Below are 23,839 nucleotides of genomic sequence, written 5' to 3' on the forward strand. Positions count from 1 at the left end.
CTAGAGACCTCAGCCAAAAAAAAGAAGAAGAAGAAGAGGTGAAGCGTGTGCATCAGCGGGGCGATGACATCATCTTGTTCGGGTCAGGATGTTCAAATGAAAAAACGTACCGCACAGGATCCGTATTTTTCTTTTTCGCCCTGGATTCAAAAGGGTGCGTTTACAGTCTCAGGAAATCTGGATCTGTCTTTGACATCAGGCACAACTGTGCAAGACCTATGTGATTTCACCCAAAAATCGGATTCGCGTAAGCATGGCCGCTAGTATTTTCTCAAAAACTCCAATCCAATCCAGAGACATCCAATCTCTAACAAATCAGAGAACTGATGTCGGACACCGTACAAGAAAAAAACTGGTTAGTGTGTCAAGAACACGCTGCGAGAACTCCCAAACGAAGGCTACGAGAAGAAATTTCTTGAATCTAGCAGGCAGTGAGCAGCATAGGTCTGGAAGACGCAAACACAAAGAAACAGTCCTCGACAGCATACAGTGAAAATAAAAAAACAGAATGCAAGTAGGACACTGTTACTTGCTAAACTGGCTTCAGAAGTTCAGTTCAGTCGAGACCTCTAAAATCTTTGTTAGTCTTTTGCTGAAGAGATGTGTAACGTTACAGGCACACTATACTTTGCTGTTCAAATGTGAATATGGACTGACCTCTGTTCCGCCAGCTTCTGTCATTCAGCACTCTTTCTAATGGTCATTCAGAAACGAGAATCATGTTCCTGTGGTTTGCTTGGTATTAGCAGTTGAAGCTTTTCCATTGATTGGTTTGTGTGTACAGAAGAAAATACACTTCAGAAGTCATGCCATATAGTAATTGTATTTCAGTTTTTCCCATATCCATAAAATGACCAAAGCCTGAAGCACTTTCTCATTGTTTAACAGTATTCCCTGCTGTTTACAGATTTTTATTGCAAGGATGTATAAGTTATCGACCCCTTGACACACTCATGGATGTAAGCCCTCTGTTCGGTGGGCGCAGCTAAAACAGAAATATTAAATAAATGGTGATTTCAAATCATTTTTCAAAAAACAATCATACTTGTCTGAAGCAGCCGCCGTGCTGCTGTTGAGAAAGGCTGCAAGGCTCCTGAAAGGCTGTGTCTTCAGTTACAGCTGTTAATGGAATATTGAATAAAGTTTACTTCTGGAGCAGAAACCTTAAGTTCTGGTTTCCCTTGTGTTTCCCTTGAGGTCCAAGAACAACTCATGCATCACAAAGCCTAAGAATCAGGTCTGTAGGTGCAACATGTTACAACAGTTAAGACAATTGTAGTTTTGATAGGCATGTAATCTCTGCACAAGTCTGTATATGACTTTTTTCCTATTTTGATTTTGCAGAACTGCAATTTGTGAATGCACGGCTAAGGTAACTTTATGAAGATTGAGTCCGTTTGCTGAGAAACAAAAAGTGGATCTTGATTTAAGGTTTATTTGTTGAAGTACGGTTCATTAGCCATGTTCCCATCATCTCATGTAGTTTGTACATTTTGAAATATTGCACAAGAACAGATAGATCAATGGCTGTTGGTGTTGCCAGATTGGGCGGTTTCACGCCCAATTGAGCTTACATAAAGTTGGGCGGGTGAATACAGTTTGGGCTGGTATGGGATCATTTAGGGTTTTTTCGATTGCTTTTTAATGCCAACTTGAAACAATTAAAAAATGTATTCGCTCTTCCCGAAACTGTGTAAGTGTGTGTGTTTTGTGTGTGTGCATTAATGTTTGACTGCTCAGTGGTGTTCGCTGTGTCTTTACAGTTAATAATAGGGTGACAAGACGGTCACACCATGTCACCCTATCATTGGTGAAACCTTTGAGTTCCGCCAAAACGTAGGAGTAACATCTTCTAAGAAATGTCTGAAGAAAAGGAAAGCGGTAAAATATTATTGCATGTTTGTCTGCTGACTACTTATGTCACTTTCTAAGGAGCAACAGAGTTCCCCTTGGGCCTATCAGTGCACTACGAGACACCATCAACTGGCTCCCCAGTAGCTAGATGTGAGTAGTTGTGGTGGCTGGTCTATTTTTGGGTGATTCCTATGCTTCCACTGCATTACCTTTTATGAAGGGATACATTAGAGTAACCAATCTAGTTAAAGTTTTACCATTTTTAACAGCTTTTTGGCTGGAAACCATCCTGTTTTGCTGTTAGACTCACATTTTTTTGCCCTATTTCCAACATTTACATCAGCTGTTTCAGCTTCTAGAAACTAAGTTTCACTCAGGTGTGCATTGTATTGTTGTATTGTATTATTGCAGTATGTTGACCTGACATGAAAGAATAATTAAATCTTGAGCGATAGAAAAAAGAAAATAATGAAACTGTTTCCCATTGGTCTTCCATAGATGTCACAGTTTTTCTGTAACCCTGGTTGATTTTCCTCGTGTTCCCTAGTTTTCTTTTGTTAAGTTTTCCCTTGGTGTTTCTTGTCGTTCTTTACTTTCTGTGTTGTCCCCCTTTAATTCTTTGATTGGTTTCTCTTTGTGTGTTCTGTCCTCATAGTTTCACCTGTGTCCAGTCAACCCCTCTACCATGAGCTCTTATACACAGTACAGCCTTTGCCTTTATTCTCACCTCTGTGTATGTTCCCTTGTGTTCATGTAGTTCCTCATGTTCTTTGGTGCTTGTCTTGCTTTCTATTTTTGGATCTTTTTTGGACCTTTGGATCAACTGCAGTGCTTTTTGTTCCTGTTTTTGTCATTAAATCTACTTTGAGTGGCTCAGCCTGCCTCTCCCGACTGTGTGTCCTCCTTCCCTTGTTACATATCACATAGCCTGTGAACATAGCCTGTCCACACAACACTATGCAATCTATCTCGCAATGTTGCTTAAGGTTTCCGTGACAGTGATATAGGAACACAAGTATTGTTGTTTTATTATGCATTTCATCTGGTTAAAACATATGCATCAGCTCTAACTAAGCTTCATGAACCATTTCTGCCCACATTTCTACATTCTTTACCCAAAATAAGAAATGATTTTCCTCCAAAAATTGTAAGAAACTGCTATTGGATGGACATTAATTTGTATCCTAGGATACAAGTATCCTAGGATACAAGTTCCTCAGTTTGCGTTTTTAAGTCAGTAACTATAAAACCCTCCTCATCCATGACATTCCTCAGCCTTGAGCTAATATTCTTCATGTCCATTTCTCATCCTCTTCTGCCACATCAGATAAAGCGAACTTTAACATTCCAGATGATGAAGCCGCCACCTGATACACGCTGATGACTACCGATATCACCGCGTTCCCTTCACATGATGCGTACGGACACACAATCAGACACTGCTCATAAACAGAAACATGCCTTCGTGTCAGTCTAAGGGAACCCACCGAGGCCCTCTCACTTTGGTGTTTGTCAGCGCTCCATAACATGCATAACATGATATAAGGCAGCAATGCAGCTTTAATTAGCGGTAACTAATTAGCCTGGCTACTTGGACCACTGTTTCACATCAATTACAATATCGCTGATAGAGCAGTGTTTTGTTGGCCTCAGATAGGCTGCATTGTTCAGTGTCATACATCAGAGGAGACACAGTAAGCTGAGTATATCTTCTTACTCACTTTGCTAATTTCACTGCTGGCAAGCTCTGTTTGCCCTCTTCATCTTAATGTGCAGCCAGCTTGCTGCCATTTGTCATGTGGTATTTTCTTCTGCGGTAATGGGGCCAGTCGGTCCTCCTAACACGGGAAAAGAGCATGACATCAGCGCATGGTTATTTTCTTGACTTAACCTGCCCGTGGAATCAACAACACATACGGAGTCGGTGTGTAGGTGTGTGTTGTATGAGATCATACATGTGAGAGCAATAAATATGTCCACCTAAGACTCCTTTCCTTTGGTATTTTCAGTTGCATGTTGCCTATCACATTTAATGACTCACATGCATTGAAAAAAAAAACCTGTGTTGAAATTACATGTCACACGCAATCTGCCACACATGCTCTCACTGCGTTTCATAGTCCTCTTTGTCTTTCTTTATTTAAGAAAGAGGTTGGGCGATTTTAACAGGTGGAGATAAATGGAAAAGAGGCAGCTGAAACCTTTAGCTTCAACTCAGAGCCCACTCCCTTCAGCTGACTCCGAGCGTACGGTATGAAGGATGGAGTGTAAGGAATCTGATAAGGGGTCTTGTGAACATAAGGGATGGTTTGTGTGTTTCCCTCTCCACCCCACCTACACCTTCTCACAGCTCTGTTTGTGAGTATTATGAAGTACGATTTGGGCCAACACCAGGCAGAGCAGGTTTTTGTCGATTCTGTCACACTGGTAATCCTTTAATGGACAGAAGGTTGGTTTGCTGAGAGCCCAAGAATGTTCACAGGCTGTTCTTTACGGTGCCATGTGGTGTGTATAATATAGAGCCCGAAGATGGATCTGTGCAGTACAGTTCCCGATATAGCATCCATCTTTCGAACCGGTGTTATCTGCAAGTGATGAAGTGATAAAAACTTAATGCAACTTAGTTGCAGCAAGCACAGTGGGGAACAGTGACTTGATTAATTGAATTCTATAAAGTGGATTAAGGTTCTTTTAAACTGTGCGATCAAATGCTGTTGAACGTTTATCCAATCAATCACCCATTGTTTAAAGAACATACATGAAGAAACATGCAGGATGAGAGATTTATGTTAACATGCTATAGTAAGCCACAAAAGTGCAAGCACTTTTTCACCTCATGGAAAAGTACAAGGTATACGTTCATTATGACACCTTTAGCACCAAAATACATACTTTTTTGCATCCCTGCATTTTGTTAATAAACTGGCAACTGGAATATTTTGAAAAAGAAGTGCATTCTAAAACTTTCCATGTTCCATTTGTTGAAGCTGTAAATATTTGCTCACTCAAAAACAACTGCACACGACCATCAAGCCCCACAAAACCAGTCCTGTTAACGTGTGTTTCATGTTCTTTTCACTCAAACAGAAGCGTCTGTGTCTGTTTGCCATTTTCCCTCATCTGTTTTTGGTGAAACAATGTTCAGGGAGAACATGTGGTGTGCCTCTGGGCTCAATACTGGGACCATTCAAGTTTTCTTAATTATCCGTCTCTTTGATTACTGTTCGTAGCCATGTCTTGACGTTTTGTTGCTATGCAGATGAATCTCTGATATTCCTTCCTGTGAAGCCCAACTGCCAAATTGATCTGTTCCATTTGGATGTCGGTAAATTTTCGACCAAAAAGAAATATTTATCATCTGGGTTGAATCTGCACTGGCACACCAATTCATACCTTGAGGATGTTGTGTTCCTCTTGCCCCTGCTCTAAGTTTGAAAATCATATTAGCAATCTAGTCCAGTGTTTTAATTTAAAATTATAGTCATGCATTCCATCCTTTTTTGGATAGTCACAGCACGGCAGTATAATTATAAGACGTATAAACGTAACCTTAGCACTCTTTGGTGTTTGGATATTTGGTAAAGGTGTTTGTAGGAAAATTAAATTAAGCGAGGGGAAAGGTTTAATCTCTACATGTGGACAACGGTTGTAAAAGATTATAGCCATAACAGAAAGTTACAGTCAGCACATACTCAGATTTTTCCCAGAAATGAACATCATGGCTTTTTCCGTTACTACACATAGGATTAAAGGGGTCTAGTTTATTAATTAAGCATCGCCAAATCATGTTAACATAATTCTTTATGGATGAAAGCTTCTGGATGAATAAGGTATTTTATTAGTCATTGTGCGAAAAGCTTTGAATTTGTGTGTCGGATTTTGTCAGCATTTGGACTGGCTTATGGGGAAAGGAATCAGGGAGAAGGCATACATTTAAACTGATCTTTCTGTCTCAGTCTGTTTCTCCCACCCTCTCTCTTTTTCACACACACCCAGGAAAGAGTCTGTTTTCAATTTTGTCCTCCACATCTGAATCACCTGATGACAACACAAAGTGACTTTCATACGGTATTTTTGACATTTATCAGCCTTGCCTTTTTCCTTGTTGATGGTAGATAATGATTACACTCAGTGTTTTGCCGCCAGACTATTTTGTCATTTAGCTGGGTTATCGGTTTACTTGAGCGAATATGCAGTAATTGCAGTGATTAAGATCACTCTGTTCTTTGTTGCCAACAAATATGTAAATGTGTTTGGTATTCTTTTGTATGTAGCTGATGTTGTGTTAGCAACAAATGTAGACTTTTCACGTTTTTAATTATATTCTTATATATTCTCTAGAAATATATTATTAAAATTGTGACTTAAAAATTACAAAAATAAAGTTTTTTTTTTTCAAAAGTGAAGCATATTTTTGACCTGCCCAGGTGAATGCTGCACTATGTTCTGTCATCACCTCAGATTCATGGCCTTAGCCGTGGTTCCACTACATTTAATGAATGCAATTCAATATGCAAACATTTTCTCAAGAAACACACGTTTTCATATTTTCATATGTCCAAGTCTCGTCGTGTTTCTGTGTTTGTGTTAGTTCATGTAATGAAGAAATGTCACCACAAAAAGGGAGACTGCCGAGGGGGGGAATGAACTTAAAAACTGTCTGTCGTCTGCTGACCTTTTCCTCATTTTCATAGAAAGACATGCACTCCTGCAGGAATTCAAAGGAATGAAGTTGTTTTGATTTGATTTTGTCACTGCCTTTCACCACATTGATGACCCGTCTGTGTGACACAAAGGTTTTTCAATGTTTTAAATTTCTCTTTTTTCTGTCTCCAGGCAGTGTTGAGACAATAGCATGATTCACTGCAAAAAAAAAAAGAAAAAAAAGCCTAACGGAAAAAATCCATAAGTAATCATTTCTTCTGACAGTTCTCTGATGAACCTGGGTCATTGTGAATATTGTGATTTAAAAAGATTAAACCTCACTAAGCCTGTAGCCAAACTCATTTAAGAAGCACATGTCACATAGATACTGATTAACTGATCTGCCTCAAAAGGACATTTACTAGCGTTTGATATAGAGTTTGCACTAAAATATGGAGCTGTACAGACATCAGGATATTATATACTTTTCCCTTTTAGGGTGGCTATCTTCATTTTGCTCCAATATCTGACGGTGACCACACATTTAAGCTGCGATAGCGCCGCAGTGATTTTCTGCGGACCACTGCCAAACATGCTACTGTGCCAAGATTTAATTTATAACACTCTGAAAGGATATGTTTTGAGCTTATAAGATCATATTTTTATGACAACCATATGGAAAATAGCACCCAACAGATATGACCGCATCCCTATGCGCGCTCGTAAAGTTATATGTCACCGAGCCAAAGTTATTCATTTTGGTCTCTCGCTGCAAAGCTGATCTTGTGCAGTTCTTCGAAGACTTATGCGTGGGAACGTGTGTAATGTTAAGCGGTATGAATGAATAAATAACTCCTATCACCATTGTTGATAGCATCTCTTGCTTTGCCTGAAAAGCCCTTGCTGATAACCGCAGACATTTACAGACTTAAGTTATAAAGATGGAGACAAAACAAAGAACAAGAAAAAAATACTAATAATAGAAACTAATAATAGAAATAGAAATATAAAAAAGTAAAATGTAAAATGATAATTGCCACCTAGAGAATCAGATGCTTTTCTACATTTTCTCTAAATATGGAAACGGCCTGTGAGGCATCAATACGTCAGTGTCTGGCGCCGTTTACCTCAGCCACTGGAAACACAATGAGGTCAGGGGAATGGGTGACACAGCGTAGCATGGACCTTAAATACCTCCAAGAAAGCAGGCCTATTAGCAGCCTATTAAAACTGAAATAGCAAAAGAGCGTGTCTTACATGTCTTCCAGAAAATGGGCAGCTATTCACCTGATGATTGGTGCGGGTATGTTTCAGTGGTCTGTCAGAAACACTGACTGTGCTACAAACCAGATCTTCACGCCACCCTCCACAATTTATGCGGTGAAACGCTTGAGATGCTTCTTGGAGGTGAATTCCTCTGCCGCTGATCAGAAATAAATGTCTCATTAAGCTGTCAGGATTGATGAATTGATCCCCTTAAAGCAGAGTGATCTGTGCGCACGCGAGCCATCATTTGACTTTATCAATTTCAAGTCACAAAAGTAGTCGGAAGGTGGACGAATGGCATAAACTTGGGTGTGCAATGTATATGTTTACCGGAGGTCTGTCACATCAAATAAAGCCAGAAGCCCAACAATCGTTTACATCATGTCACATTGTTGTATGGGTCAGAGGGCCAACACTAAACACAATCAATGACTGGCCCTCTCGCCTCGCCTCCAGGACACACCACTGAGGGTCCATGGTGCTTATTTGAGTATTTGTCTATGAACCTGTCACGCACTTAAGACGCTATTACGAAGTAAAAATAAATGGAAACTAATTTAGCAAATGGGGAGGAAAAGCACCACCACATGGTACCTGACCTCTGTGACACCGGGGCTTGACCAACTTGCAGATCCCTCTGGTACTGTTTGTTGCTCCTAGTGTTCAAACAGTTGACAGAACTGGGGCTTGGAGGTGCACAGCGCCAGGCACATTCTCTGCTATGCCTACCATGTCCCAGTGACAGCCACACATTGCAGTTTCACAAGTAAGAGTCTCTGGAATCCATCACTATTGGTAAATTATTTCTTAACATGCATCATTCTGTGATAAGGTTATATAAAATTGATTAGAAGAGACACATGTGCATTACAATATAGTGAAATTCTTTTCTTTGCATGTCCCAGTTTTCATTAAGAAGCTCAGGCCAATTCTGGGAGTGCCAAAAAATGGCAACCCAACAGTGGCACCAATTCTTAGATGACATGTTTAGGGCCTGGAACAAAAACAAAATCGGTAGGTATTATCCCCATTCATGACAGTGGTACAGGTAAGTATTCTTATAAAAACCATTTATATTATATTAAATTAAAGTTGCGTAAATAATAGCTTGGCTTCTCTGGCTGACAGATTGTTTGCTAAGATAGCTAACTGTTTGGGTCACCCACCTGATCTCGAAACCAACCAACCCATTTTTAGCCAGGGGTCAAGCAGTCAAGATGGCGACTGCCAATGCCAGCCATTGTGCTTCAAAACCACTCATCTGGAAACTCATGGGTGATATCTATATAATCAGTGAGGAATGTTGAATCAAGCTGACACCTAGCTTAGCGCTTTCCAAAGGTTGCAAAATATACCAACCAGCACATGCCTCTACTGCAATGCAATAGTTTGGATGGAGAGGATATGTTTTAAATCTCAAATACCTAAGTAAAGTTTTCAGTCAGACATTGTTATGGCTTTTGTAAATTTAAGGTAAATTCCGTGGGTTCAGGTATAGCTTATCATCAGAGTTCTTACTTCAGATTATTTTTATGGAATACATTTTCAGAACTCCGCGGGGCAATGACAAGTTGATGTAAAGCATGCTAGTTTCTGCCGAAAGATAAAGGTTGAGCTCACAGAAAGATTTAAGATGTAGCCGTCAAACTGTGGTTTGACGTTTTTTTTCACGTTAGAAGACCGACGCAGAACACCCAAGGTTTTGGGGTGTGGATGGGAGATGTTGGTCTGCTTATCGTAAATTCTAGAGTTATGTTTTAAAAGGTGGGGTTTTGCCTCTACTTTGTGCGTAAGTGCCTATGGCGCATTGAAATTTTTTGGCAAATCAACTAAAAAGCAGTTTGGGGTCATTATGTTCTGATACATGAAGCTGGAAGTCATTGCTCGACTGAATTGCTGTTTGCAAGATCAAAGATTCTGTGAGTTTTTCCTTCTAGACCAATCATCACATTTGAAAGCCAAGTTGAATTAGACGCAAGAGTAAACATCTTTCTGATTCACATTTTAGATGCTTGTACCTCGTCCACTCTTTGCTATGATAATCATTGATTACAGAATCATCAACTGTGATGGATTCATTTTTGATAGAACCTTGTGAAACAACAAAACCTAATTCAAAATGAATCCCATTATTTGGCCATACAACATTCGTAACAAGTCTTTTTAATGATGCCAAATTCCATCATTTTTATCTGAGAACACTGAATACATACACATCTTTCTTGGCCACCTCCAAAGAGATAATTAACAACGAATGTGTGGGGCAGAACATTTTATATCACAAGACACCATACAGGACACTGGAAAACAGTCAACCTTTCATCTCTTCATCCAGTGCCTGCTACACTTAACGTACTAAATCTTTTTTTTCCATGCTTGCTCCCCATGCTTTTCTCTGCCATGATGAGAGAGACATTTTGTAATAAACACCTTCACATGCTATGTTCTGGGTGCCAGAAAAGCTCTCTGTGCAAGGAGATTTGCCTCTCCAGGGGTTATTAAATGGTCCGATTTGGCCTGTCAGTGCCACTTTTCAGGTCTGACACGAATCGTTCTGGGGTGGATATCCAGTGAGAAGAGAAGGAAGAAGGCAGGTGTAAATCCTAGGGTTAGCAGTGACGACTACAGATGCCTCAGCAGGGTGGGCCAGCTAGGGAGGGTGATGACCCAGCTTTCTTGGCTGACACCGCAGGAACATCTCATAAAAATCGTAAATCAGTTGTGATTCCTACCTTTCATACAAAATATGCTTTTGATTTTAGAAATATACAGTAATGTACATATGGGATTTCCAACAGGAAAAACATTAATTTGACTCAAGAGAAAACTGTCAACAGCATCTTAACAGTGACTATAGAGAATGACTCATAGCATTGTCACTGTGTACCTTTGTGGGGTTCCAACCATCCAAGAGAGGAGTTTGGGCAAAGAATACGGTTACAATAGTTCTTGTCCTCTGAGGAATTATGTGGTCATCATTGTGTTTTAAAAAGGGCAAAACCATAAACTTGTGGAAACTGAAAAAGACAAAACCTGACAAACCCTAGCTCTCTCCATATTGGTTTCTCATGCTCAGAGTACTGCTTTTCAGTAAAAAAAAAATCTAAGTTAGTTTGTGGGAAATTGGCTCACATCAGTTTATATTGTGCAAGGTACCAAAATATCTACAATGACTAAAGGCTAAACATTCAGTTCACAGAAAGAGGTGAAAAGCTAAGGATATTGTGTAAAAGCCAGTTTATGCCATGGAAATTCTGTGCAGAGTTTTTCTGTGCAAATGAAGTGCTCCTTGTTTTTATTCTTGGGGTTTGTCATATTTTACAATTGTAGCCATAACCAACAATGACTGCTCACCTTTTCCTGTGACTGCTGCTTGAGTCCAACTTTAAATATTCCGCTATTTCTGGTCAATGTCATTTCTCGTTAGACGATAAATCATATTTTTGCAGCTATGGCCATTATTCCATCTTAGGCTTTCATTGCGCTTTACTCATTAGAAGCAAAAGAGTTAGTTTTAAGTATTGTAAAAGGGTTTTCCATTACTGGAGAAGTACATGGTCATGCCATAAATATGCAGCGTGTTTGTTCTTTCATTGCACGTGTAATGATTTGAAGAATACGGTATGAATGTAATGATTGTCATAAGATATGTTTTGCTCTATCATTAAAAAAATTACAATCATTACACCTACAATACAGCTACAATATGATCACGGTTTAGTATAAAAATGCTGCATATGGAGTTGTGTTGCAGGTGCAGATGTCTGTAGCAATGTTAGTCAGAAAGGCACTTTGTTATCATGTAATAAAAAGGCCAGCTATAACTTTATGTTGCCATTGTAAGTTCTGAAGAAGCTTGAGAGGCTGACATCCAACACCAATGGCTTTCATATCAAATTCTGCAGGTGGAGTCAATGAAGTCAGAGCTCAAAAGCAGTGTGTGCTGTGGCTGGGAACAGTTGCTGTATTCATATGCACGCTAGTATTCCCCTAAGAATTGGAATATAAGTCCAATCAGAGCAAAAATGCCTCATGTACACATCAGTCGGAATAGACTGACCCAACCAGTTTTCTTATGACGGATGTTTCGCATGTAAACAGTTGTGTTAGAATCACTAATGAGAATTAATGCAGTTGAGTTGAAGAAAGAATGTCCATGTAAACGTACGCCATGTTCAAAATCAGAGGAGCTGGAGAAAGATCACTTGAAAACCAGCAGGGAGGTATAATGATCCCAAGCTTCCCATCGTGCTCACTGCCGGAGGAACATAGAACGGAGATTAACTAGATCACAGGTGCTGAGTATCTTTTGGGGACTGAGTGCCTCCACTTGGAGCAGGAGAACAAAATCCCCTGATGTGGAGATAGAGAAATCCAGGGCCTACGGTCTGACAAAACATTCATGACTGATCTGAAGGAGGCCTAGCAGCAGGGAAGGAACAGAAAAACTCCAAAGGCAAGATGACAAATATAGTTACCTTGAACTGTAGCCTGGTTTTGTCCTCTTTCAACATTCGAATCCACTGTTGTTGACGAGCACCAGCCTAAAAAAGCAAAGAGAAAGCACAAAAAGCATTAGCGAGGACTCAAACACACACGCAACCAAGACATGAACAACGAATCTCGCGTGATGCTTTGAATGCGTCTCTAAGCCTCTCAAAATTACAAAGATATAAAGACTAAGATGAGGAAACACGTCTTAACCCAGGGCAATAAATTTGCAGGATGGAGTAGAAAAGGGAAACATTTTGATGTGTGTTTATTTATTTATTTACTGAAGAAAAATGAGAGAAAGACATGACAGAAAAGAAAATAGTCTAAAATTAAAACTAGCTCCAATGCTCCAATTTGGTACGCATAAAAATTGGCTATGCTTAAGAATTTCAATGTAAATTCTGCTGTGAATGTTACGTAACGACTGAATACTATTATAATATTTTAATCTGGGTACCGTCTTGAGTTGGAAAGTGTGACACATGCCTCAGTAACTCGTGCAGAAAAAAAAGGCCTCAAATTATTCCGTTGAAACTGACACAAAGCAGCTGCCAGATGTTAAACTGAGGAGATTCCTGCCAAAGACAGAGCCTAATGTAAGTTAATGTTTACTCATTAAGTAGATTTTTATCTTTCGATGCACTGCTGTACTCAAACAAAATGGCTTGGGGTTTGGGAGAACCTAGTTAAAAAACACAGATTAATAGCTGCAAGGACACAGCTATCTGTCTCACCAAGGACAGCTTAACCTGAGTTCAACACTGAAACTGTCATTCAAAAAGGTGCATGGTGAAATGGGTTTAAATATTTTCCTTTTGTTATTTTGTTCTGTTTCTGTCAGAGTTTATTCTTACATAACAACGGCCTCTTGTGCTTTGTGATAAATGTGGCACAAACTAGCACATCTGGCTCCAAAAGGCCATTTTATGAGAATTAAATTGGATCCACCACAGGCAATTTATTGGTAACAACTTTTAGAAAATACACAAAGTGAGAAGAAAAATGGAAATGGCAGAACTATGTGTAACTGGTAAAAGCCCATTAGGTTTCTTGTTCCTTTTCTCTTTTGGTAGATCATTTACACCCTGTAAAAAAAAACAACAAAAAAAAAAAAAAAAATGTTCCATTACATTTCACATTAAAAAACTACATGATAGCAGCTGACATTATCAGTAAATTGACAGGATAGCATAAGTTAAGCCTGCAGAGAAAGAAATAAAGTTGGCCAAATTTATTGAAACTAGCTCCAGGAATTCACAAAAAATAGTAGCTCAATTAGTCAGTAATCAAATAGAGGTCATGTAGAACAAAATGGTTGGTGTTCAAGCTTTAACATGAACTGTATGTTGTCATACTGCTGCTAAGCAACAGTTAGCAAGCAAAGCCAGAGAGGCCAGAGCCGTATATTGGAGAGAGTGGCCAACTGAAATGGGCGCCATGTTAGATACATCGGAAGCAAGATTCTACAGCGTAACCCTATGATACGGATGTGCTATGTTGAAATAAATCTCTTATTTTCTCCATTACCTGTAACTGTTACTGCCAACATCTGTCAATATGTAAAGGCCCTCACTTAAATATCCCATACTTACTTTGCATATCTTAAATGAGCCTGTAAAATGCTTTGTAGTCCAATCACCTCATCAGTCACTGAGCTGTGTTTACCTTCTCCTCAGTCTCCAGTGTTGATCCATCGACGTTAAAATTTCGAAATTAAATGTCAATTCAATTTAGCTACATGGACATAAATTACATGTACAAATGGGTTGCACGGTATATATGATGGTACCTGCTATTTTTCCTTTAGCCTAGATAACTAGCTAGCATAAGGCTACAATAAGGCTTGGTTAACTTAAAACTTCATTCATTTGCAAAGCTGGGTTGGGCGTTTTTGAGATCAAGGTATACATTAATGATGGTATGACTTTAGTTTTCCTACATTAAATTTTAACAAACGTCAAAGAGAGACATTGACATTTACCTCATATAACAGGGAGAAATCAGCATCCAACTTATTCCTGCCTATAGCATTAAATTTAGTCTTTAAGTTGGATCCCAATTTGTTTGTGACGCATGAGTTACCCCAAATTAAAAAGTAGCAGTAAAGTTACCTACATTTAATTATTACTATGGTGTATTACTGTATATGTCTGTAATTTAAAAAAAAAAAACAAAAAAACAAACACCATATGCTGTATATAATGTTTAAAATGCTAGTCCAAAACTAGTTGTAGACTACAATTCATGAGGTTTAACATAATTCCATCACCATTTAAGTTAACTTCCATATAATGTGTGTGTCTGTGGTTGTGGTAGTACAGCCAGTGTAATCCTGGTGTGGTGTGTGGTCACTAGCACCCTCTTGTGATTTCACCACAGCCTCCCTGTCACCTTGGAGCTGGATAAACAACCAGATGAAATCCAGTTTCACAGCCTGGAACTGTGGACCGTAATCCAGTGCTGGCAGCGCCGCCAGGCTGTTTGGTGCTTGGCGTGGTGATAATTTGCAGCCTGAATGGCGCTGTGGGCTAACTTTGTGATTATAGAGGGAGCAAACTTTATCTCTGCAGCAAAATAAATGTCTCAGATAAGGGACCTTTTTTAGCTTGATTGCTGTTTCCATTCTGTTTTTCTCTAGGGTAGAAAACAGGCTAAGATCATTTCTACACTGTAAAAAATATTCTGTTACAAGTAAATGCTTCATATTCACATACTTGAAGTGACAGAAAATAACATTGTTAGTAAAATAACTGGAATATGTTAAGCTGTGATCAAGTAAAATGCCGAATGAATAACTAATAAATATTATTATTAATATTCTGAATGCTGTATTAGTATAGTATAGTTACTTTAACTATAGCAGATAATTAAAGTAACATTATGTTACTGAAATAAATTACTTTTTATTTTTCATTTTCATTTAAAAATGGGTTCTTTAACTACTCGAAGGCAAATGTTGTTACAATTCCTGCAATATGTCCGTCAGTCCTTTAAAGATACCATTTAAACAAAAAAATAAATAAATAACAACAGGTGGAGATATTTAACAACCTTTAACAGTTAGTTATTTCCCAAATGTAGCCAACCCATTGTGCAGTGATATTAAGCCTCTTACAAAGGCAAAAATAGCAGAAGGCAATTGTTCATTTTTCTTCTAGGCTTAAATCTACCAAGTACCGGAGAAGTCACTCCAAAGAAAGACTAAACTGACATCAACGTTCTTTTCTTTTTTGAATCAAATATTTATTGCCATTCATATGTACTTACACACATAATTTAATTTACATCAGATTTTTCTTTGATAGACACACACGAAAAACCAAAGTTATACAAGAAATGTAGGGCAGAGCAACTGAACCAATGTTGGGTTCGTTGGGTTGTTTCTGAGATTTCTCTGCATGATAACATTTGGACAGTTCTCCTAAGACAGCACAGTTTGACAGTGACTCACACTGGTATATTTAAGTATTCACTTATGGGAGCCCATCCTATCCGGAAACTGTCCATCTTAAAATATCCGCGTTCTTTTCAGCTACTAGAAATCCAGGAAAAATGGCAAAATCTAACCTTTAGCCCAGAAACTATAGTCACATTGCTGTGATGCATTACCGGCCAGCGATGCTTTCCCACACTGTACTCTGTAGTCCATCTATTCTATTTTTAAACTTCATGATGAGTGTGCAAGGAAAGGATATGTGCAAACATGCACTTGTGCTCCTCTGGGCGTTCGATATGATAAATCAATTGTAAGTATGTGAAAGGGGCCTGGCCTATTCCACTCCATAATCCAGGTGTCACTGAGGTGTCAGGAGACTATATCCACACTCTGCTTTCCCCCCTTCGTGTAAGGGTGAACTGTTCATTTAATTATATTTCATATCTGCTGCAAGGTGTCAGAAGAGAGCAGCATGACTGCCTTTTCTTTCTCTTACACCCTCTATTTTTACCGACCACTGACAGCTGTACAGTGCAGGGCAAGCACATGGTATCCATTCTGACAGATCCGAGAACAACCGGATGCCTATCCACTCTGATCCGTACCACTGCAGACGAATTGATTCTTAAATATTGATATAGTCCCGGTTTTATGCCTCATGTAAAAGTGATACCATTGGACCTCCTCTGCAAAAACCGCCATCAATTCAGATTTCACCTGCGGGAGTTGAGAACCAATCTCCTAGTGGTTACAGTAAAAACAAAGTCAATAGAAAACATACCATTAGCCGTCATGTTTCATTTAACAGTCTTCCTTTTTATTTCTCAGATAATACGCCTCAATTACCAATTTATCTAGGAAGTCATGTTGTGTTAACAGACCACCCTTCAGCGTGCATTGCTGTGGGAGATCCAGTATGCGAGATGTCTTTGTTTATCCGCAATTATACAATCACTTTCACAGCTGCTCGATATTATGCTCAATTTGCTGCGCAATCCTTGATACAAGCCCGCTGCACCGTGCCACACTCCACCTATGCGGCGATGTATTTGATTTGGCATGGGGATGCACACAACTGTCTGCTTGACGTCGCTAATGTGACAAGAAGAGCGGCGAACACGCGCCACGAGCTCGGCCCGGCGTCAGCGCGATCGATCGAAAGGAGGTTCAGCGAAAGGGTTTGCGACCTAATTGTGGAGCAGCCCCCCGACTCGGCCGGCGTGGTGTGTGTCTGCGCATTTAACCGTGAGCAAATGTGATTAATCTGAAACTGGCGTGTTCCCCCGAGTGGCCCTTAATAAATCTGATCTCAATTTAGCGGTTTAGCCCAGAGAGCTGCTTCATTTCATCTCAGTGTTGTGTTTTATTCCTTTTTCCCCTTGACCACACGTACCTGGGCCGCGTATTGCCGCGAGCTGCCAAAGCGTTTCCATACTTGTGACGGCCACGTCTCTCTCGAGTGTCCTTCGCGTGCCTTGAGGGATGGCATCTGCGTTGAAAGGATCCTTCTGCCCTGGTAGCTGAATGGGTCCTTTGTGCGACCGGCTCAAACCTGCGTTCTGCAGAGTGTTACGAAAAGTGCTTCTTACGTCCTTATCTGAAAACTGACAGAAATGAGTTCCAGACTTGTGCAGGACCTTCAGAGGGAAAAGAAGAAAAAGTGTGCTATCTTAGATCTTGTAGGTGATTTGTCATCCCCTTTGAAGGCCATTTTTAAGTTCTGGCACCGTGTTTGAAAATATTGTCGTTGTGACTCACGGTCTTAGCGCTAAGGAGAGTTGGATTCGCTTAAAATCAGATGACTTGCCATGATAGAGCTGAAGGTAATGTTTTCCGTAATTCAAAGCTAGTGGAGCTGGTGGAGTTGGTGCAGCGGGTCAACTCAAAGGCCTCTAGGGTCCACATAATACTCAACACTGTTTTACATTTGGATATTTTGCTTTCATCAAAGCATAAACCTTTATACCTTTATTTTCCTTTGGCAGCCGAACTGAGCCCAACTCTATTTTACACCTGTGAACTTGCACTGAAGCCTCTGAACGACGAGCACACACTGCAGTTGGTAATGAAATAACATAATGCCCACGCACAGCTGTAATTGAGTGCACAGGTACTGACATCGGACTCTCAAAGGGCTTCTTCAGTCTGCAGAACTATTTCCACAAAATCAAGAAATGCGTTCCTCTATTTGGGTATATCAGGTTTATTTGTGTAGTGGGTGTTTATGATCCTTGCATCTACCTCTGCTAAGACAGTTGGTGAGGAGATTGTCTGGGAATTAATAATCTCGTAACACATTCTTCCTAGATCTACTGTTCTGGCTGCTGTTCGCATTATCCAGGAAGGAAATGGTGTAGTGTGTCGTAACGTCTCAAATCTGGCAGAAATAGTTTAGAGTCACCGGTTGTCTGTCAGTTTTCTAACATTTTTGTTCTAACACGTTTGATTTATATTGCTATATGTCTATAGAGTGCAATGAATCTTTAAACACCAAGTCTAATTCTTAGGCAGCATCTATCCCATGTAGCCAGGTCTTGCACAGAAACTTTTTTTCCCCCATGTGGACAGTATGTAAATGTGACTTTTTCATCCCCTTGGATCTTGTCATAAATTATACAGGGGGGGAGTCACAACGCATCTACAATTTCCCATTTATTATAAAAGTAAAATAAAATCCTTGCACCCAATGCCTTGCTACTTGGACTAGAACTGTGTGTATTTACTGGTCCCCTTAATCAATCTAGACAACTGTCAGTGAAATTCTGTAATACTGGACTATTTTTAAGTTGGAGTGAGGCAAAGAATGGAGAGAAGATGGAGATTTTTTTGTACCTGGCTATAAACTTGTAGATTTCTGCTGTAAAGTTTTAATATAGATGTAAATCACTTTTGGCTATTGGAGGAACTGCAGTTTTTGCCACTTGTGCATTGGCTTTATTTTCCCAGCCAGGTGCTACCATTTGATTTGTGTGGACGTGTATGTGCTATTGTTCATGCAACTCCAGTTAAAACCATCACTGGCAGGAGAAGCTAATACCCTCGACCATCTTGTGACAATTCAGTGTTCTTCTGGGAAACTTTTGGACCTGGCGTTTGTGTGGATGTTACTTAGACATAGACGTAGTCATAATATTATGCCTGATCGGTGTATATATACATGGACAGATAAAAGAGACAGATAAAGGGCTCATTAGTGGGTTTAAAATGTGTTTTAACTCTATGTACACATACCCACCCATTCATGATTTCTAATAGAGTGCAGGGTGGTGGAAGGAGAAACGTATCTGCACTCCTACACCTTCTTTGAAAAGTGGAATGCAACAGCTCATACAGAAATAAACCTATAATGATTTGCAGTGTTCAGTCAGTAAGTATGTGTGAGATGGCCTGTGCGCAGCAAATGTTCTCGTGTTTTCGGTGACGGTTATTCAAGCGCCAATTGGAGTGTTGTTGTTCGTCCACTTGCGAAGCTAATGTGGGTCGAAGGCAGCCGTTCAAAAGTAACAGCCGTGTTAAATCAACTCCGATGGGTGCGAACCAACAGAAACACTGGCACGCTGCTCACTTTTAACACTCGCGTCAAATTAACATTGACTATTAGTTGCGTGTCGGTGTGTGCGTTTGAGAAGCGGAAAGAGAAAGCGAGGTGAAACTCTGGGTTTGGTGCTCATTCAATCACTGACTCCATATCTGTCATCGCAGAAGGAAACATAGAGGCAATAAAACACAGCATCCAAAAATACCACTGAACCACAGCGACCTCAGCTCTGGAGATCGAATGTAAATGTTAAATACACATAGCTGATAAATCCATTATAAAGAAATGGAAGCTATATTGTCATAAATACATTGAGTGGATTAAAGCCACTAACAAAATGCTGACATGTAAGTTATACTTATGCGTAGATAAGAATATAAAAATAGTTAAGAGGTGACCTTGACTTTCATAATTTATTTGTGTAATTGTGCAAATTGAGATTGTTCGTCACTAATTATTAATTAATTATGACGCTATGTGTGGTTGCATGGCTATACCAAAAAAAAAAACTACACCTCACAAACACATAACAAATAATATTACAACAATTAAAATTATACATAAAATTATACATGGCAAGAAATGTTAACAAAGTTAGTTAATAATATTTGGTTTGTTTGCCAAAGTAAAATTTACAAATTTCTGTTTAAAACTTCCTCTGAAGGAAACTAAAGCAGTTTTGAGGGGATACAAATTCCTCTCTGCAGACTCAGACAATTCACTTAATTCTGTCTGACCTTTTGTTAAATTATGCCATTGCAGAGTGTGATAAACATTTACCATTTCGCCTCTCCGTTGTTCCCTGTGTTCCCTTGACAGTCCTAAAACACTGTTTAATTGTTGAGAATTTGAAAAGAAAATACCACTCTCATACTTGTGCATGAACCTAAAATCGGCCCAAGATGCTCAGGAAATCTATTAAATGGACCAAGTCAAAATATAAAAACAAATTCAACAACCATGGCGGATATAGGATTTTATATCTCAATTTCTAGTTACTTGTTAATTTGTTTTTGCTTTTTTTTTTCTTAACTTTGGACCGACCCAGACTGGCTAATGATGCTAACTATTCTTATTTCATATTTAGCACACAGATGAGAGTATTTTTTTCTCATCTTATTCTTGGCAAATAAGGCAAATTTTGCTGGTGTACAGCTAATTTGATCATAAATAGATTAACCACTTTTCCCATTTCGTTGTAACGCACTTTTTAAAGCACTTATTAAAGTTTGAACAAAATCTGATAAATTGCCTGTAATGTGAGGGAACATAGGTTAGGAATCAAGATTACAGGTCTGAACATGAGAAAACTCTAGGGGTATCGAGTTGAAAAGAAACTTCACCAGACCCATAAAAGTCACACAAATATGTATCTTTTCTTTACTTATTCTGTTGTTGGTTCAAATAAAATCTTAGCAGCTAGTCTGTTTGGACAAGAGGGCTCACCGTAATTTCAAATTATCTCATTTGTTAACACCTTTACACATTACAGCTGCTGATTCTCATAGGGAAGGGCAGAGCTCCAAGTGTAGTAGCTGAACTATAGTAGGTCAGCTATAGTGGGTCAGAGATGTACAGTATGTTGTGCAACCACGAACCTGAGTCTGATTAGAAACTCTCTCCAGAGCTTAACAGAATTAGAGAAAACACAGAGAGAGGATTCTCTGTTTCAAATGAGGTAATGGTTGTGGGGCCAAACTATCACAATTATTCTCCACTACCTTGTGTGTGTGTGTCACTCTGGGTGTGGTTGATGAGTGGTGCATATGCATTAGCGTTGATCAATGTAGACACCAAAACCCAAGTGAACGTCAGAGGTTACTGAAGCCTCCAGTGACCAGGACCTCACATTTATCAGTTTGCAGGCACGCGACTGGAAAGAGGTCAGAAGGGCGTCTACGTGTGTGTGTGTGTGTGTGTATGTGCGCGTTAGATGTAATGGTTTAGGAAGCGGACCAGACAACTGATAGCACTGCGTAGGCTAGCGGAGCAGACAGGGACTGCTTTCAGTCTGAACCCTCGCTTTACTCGAGAGATACTTGAGCGCAGAGCCACCTGGACTGAGGCAGACTGCCGGAACGTCATCCTTGAGATAAAACCACTGAAGGTTGACAGAGACACATCGGTTTGAACATTAGCTTGAGCAAATTGCGGTGCTGCTGGGATCATGTTTTAACCTGACTTTCCCGGCGAGATCACCTAGCGCGCAGTAGGTTTGCACTAGATTTCCACAAGACGAAATTTCCACTCTCACGTCTTTACACTGATGAAGATAAAGCCAGGAGTGGGTTAGTTTAGCATAAATATTGTTTATAATTGAGGTTAGAAGTGCTGGCAAAGGTACTTTTGAATTGCAGACAGTCAATCTGTCCGTTTCCCCCTGTTTCCAGGCTCTGTGTTAATCCTGGCAACTCCCTGCCTTAGCTCCACAGTTAATGCACGGACAAGAGGGTGGTAAAGAAAGCATGTAAGAGTGTTTCCCACTGTGTCAAACCTTTTCTTTATGGGAAAATGCAAGTGGCTTGCCTTGCACTTTCTCCCAAAACTGCACGGTTAATATAGTTTGAGACATTGAGGCGTATTCCGCTCCAATGCAGAGCGTCCATTTGTTCAGTTTTGCTCAGCATGAGCGCAGCTTTAAAGTGGCCTCGCGCGCTCGATGTGCCGTAGATGTATAATTCATCGGAGTTAGTTTCTGCATAATCTGTTTTATTTTTTTCCCCCTCCTTTTGAGCTGAACTGTCAGATACCGTGGACAACTTTGTAGGGGGAAAAAATGAAAGTAATTCAGGGAAATGCTTGAAAAACTTTATTCACAGAATGAGGTATTATTCCTAATGGTGCCAGGATTGTCCTTGATGCCGTTTATAAGATCATGCAGCTTCTCTGGGGCCAGATTACTACTCCCCCCCTCGAGCTGCAGCCCTCTGTAAATGACTAAAGGAGGCATTATGCAAAACGTGGTGAATCTAATCTGCCCCTGAGTGCTTGGTGGCGCAGATCAAAGAGGAGAGTGTGTGTGTGTGTGTATTCCAGCTATGGTCCAACAGACCCTTGGGGCAGAAGGGTCACAAAGGGCTCTGATAGCCACTGGCCCTGGGGCGGGAGAGGGACAGGAGAGAGGATGTTGGAAAGTATTTATTAGGTCTACTTTATCTACGCAAAGACACAAAGAGAGCGCTGCTGATAGTAGAGGGAATGGCGGGCGGGAGGGAGGGGAGGGGTGGCAGGGGCCTCGGTGAAAGTCCGCAGAGAGAAAGCTGAATTGGGTTACGGACGTCATTCTTCAGCTGGTCCACCAATGTAACATGAGCTCGTAAAAATAGTCGATAAATCACCCATCTGCAGACTTTATCCTCTTCTTCATATTTTTTTATTTTTTTTTTAAACTCGGTTCCCTGTCTGTCTCTGTCTTCTGCTTGGAAATGTCGAATCTACGCACCATAAGACAAGGAGCTGCAGTGCTGATTTGTAAACTGTTGCAGTGGGAATGGTGCCAGCGTGAAGGCATCGTTCGGAGACTGATGTGATTTATAGATTTATCTGAGCTCGTGGAAGAGATTGCGACTGAGATATGGGGCGATGCAGGGGAAATATTTGACATCAGTCAAAGCAATAATGATTTGTTGGGGAGATTCTTCATTCAAAATGAGCGTGTGTCACTCTTATTTTAAAACCACTGATGATACATCATTTTAGATTGAGTGTGCAACCCATGAGATTATGCAATTTAAATGCAAACACCTCACATTTAAAAGCTTGGTTTATTGCATCTGTATGTTTCCTTTTTAATTATGCCATTCACCTGATGAATGACTGTAAATGTAGGTCAAGTGTTTGATAAGGTTTAACAAAAAAGGGTACAAAAAAAACAGTGACGCGTGGCTGCCACCTGTTGGACACAACCTGCAATGGCAAACAAAACACTTTTCTTCAAGCATCCATTCTGCAGGTCAGTTTGCAGTTTCGACAAACCCTCCCCCCAATCCGCTTCATGAATCTCGTCAAACTGACATAAGTAAACCGACGACATAATCAATTTTTCATCTGGCTCAGTTCAGTAAAATCCGTCCAAATTACGTCATATTTCAAAGGCCGGTATAATGGTCGGGTGGGCCCCGCCAGCTTTCTGCGATAAAGCGACTTTATGGTCAGTGCGCACTCACACACAACCGTGAACTCTGTCATAGCTTGGGGAGTTAAGTCCCAGACATGCTGTCTAGAAGGGGGCTCATCACTCAGCAGCCTGGGGGTCCCTACTGCTAGGCATGTGTTGTAAATATCGGGCTATGAGGGGTTTAAACCTTTTGTGAATGTGTGTGAGTGTGAGCTGTGTGAGACATCCTCTGCCTCTATGTATTGGCCGCTTTTTGAACAGCGCATCAACTTTATACATGACCTTTTGTGCGCGAATTGTCATTGTGATAATCTTGCATCTCTGCCGGACAGGAAATATCTACCTTCGGTTCATCTCCTTATTTATTAGAGGAAGTTGCTGCATTACTGGGAGATTTAACGTTACTTCCTGAATATCCTACCTAACTTACATTGCAGCCTATAAGTATTAGGGGATAGTTTGTTTTGGCTCTGGGCCACGCAGCGCTCTA

The sequence above is a fragment of the Mugil cephalus genome, chromosome 14 (assembly GCF_022458985.1).
Source record: "Mugil cephalus isolate CIBA_MC_2020 chromosome 14, CIBA_Mcephalus_1.1, whole genome shotgun sequence".
Classification (NCBI taxonomy): domain Eukaryota; kingdom Metazoa; phylum Chordata; class Actinopteri; order Mugiliformes; family Mugilidae; genus Mugil; species Mugil cephalus.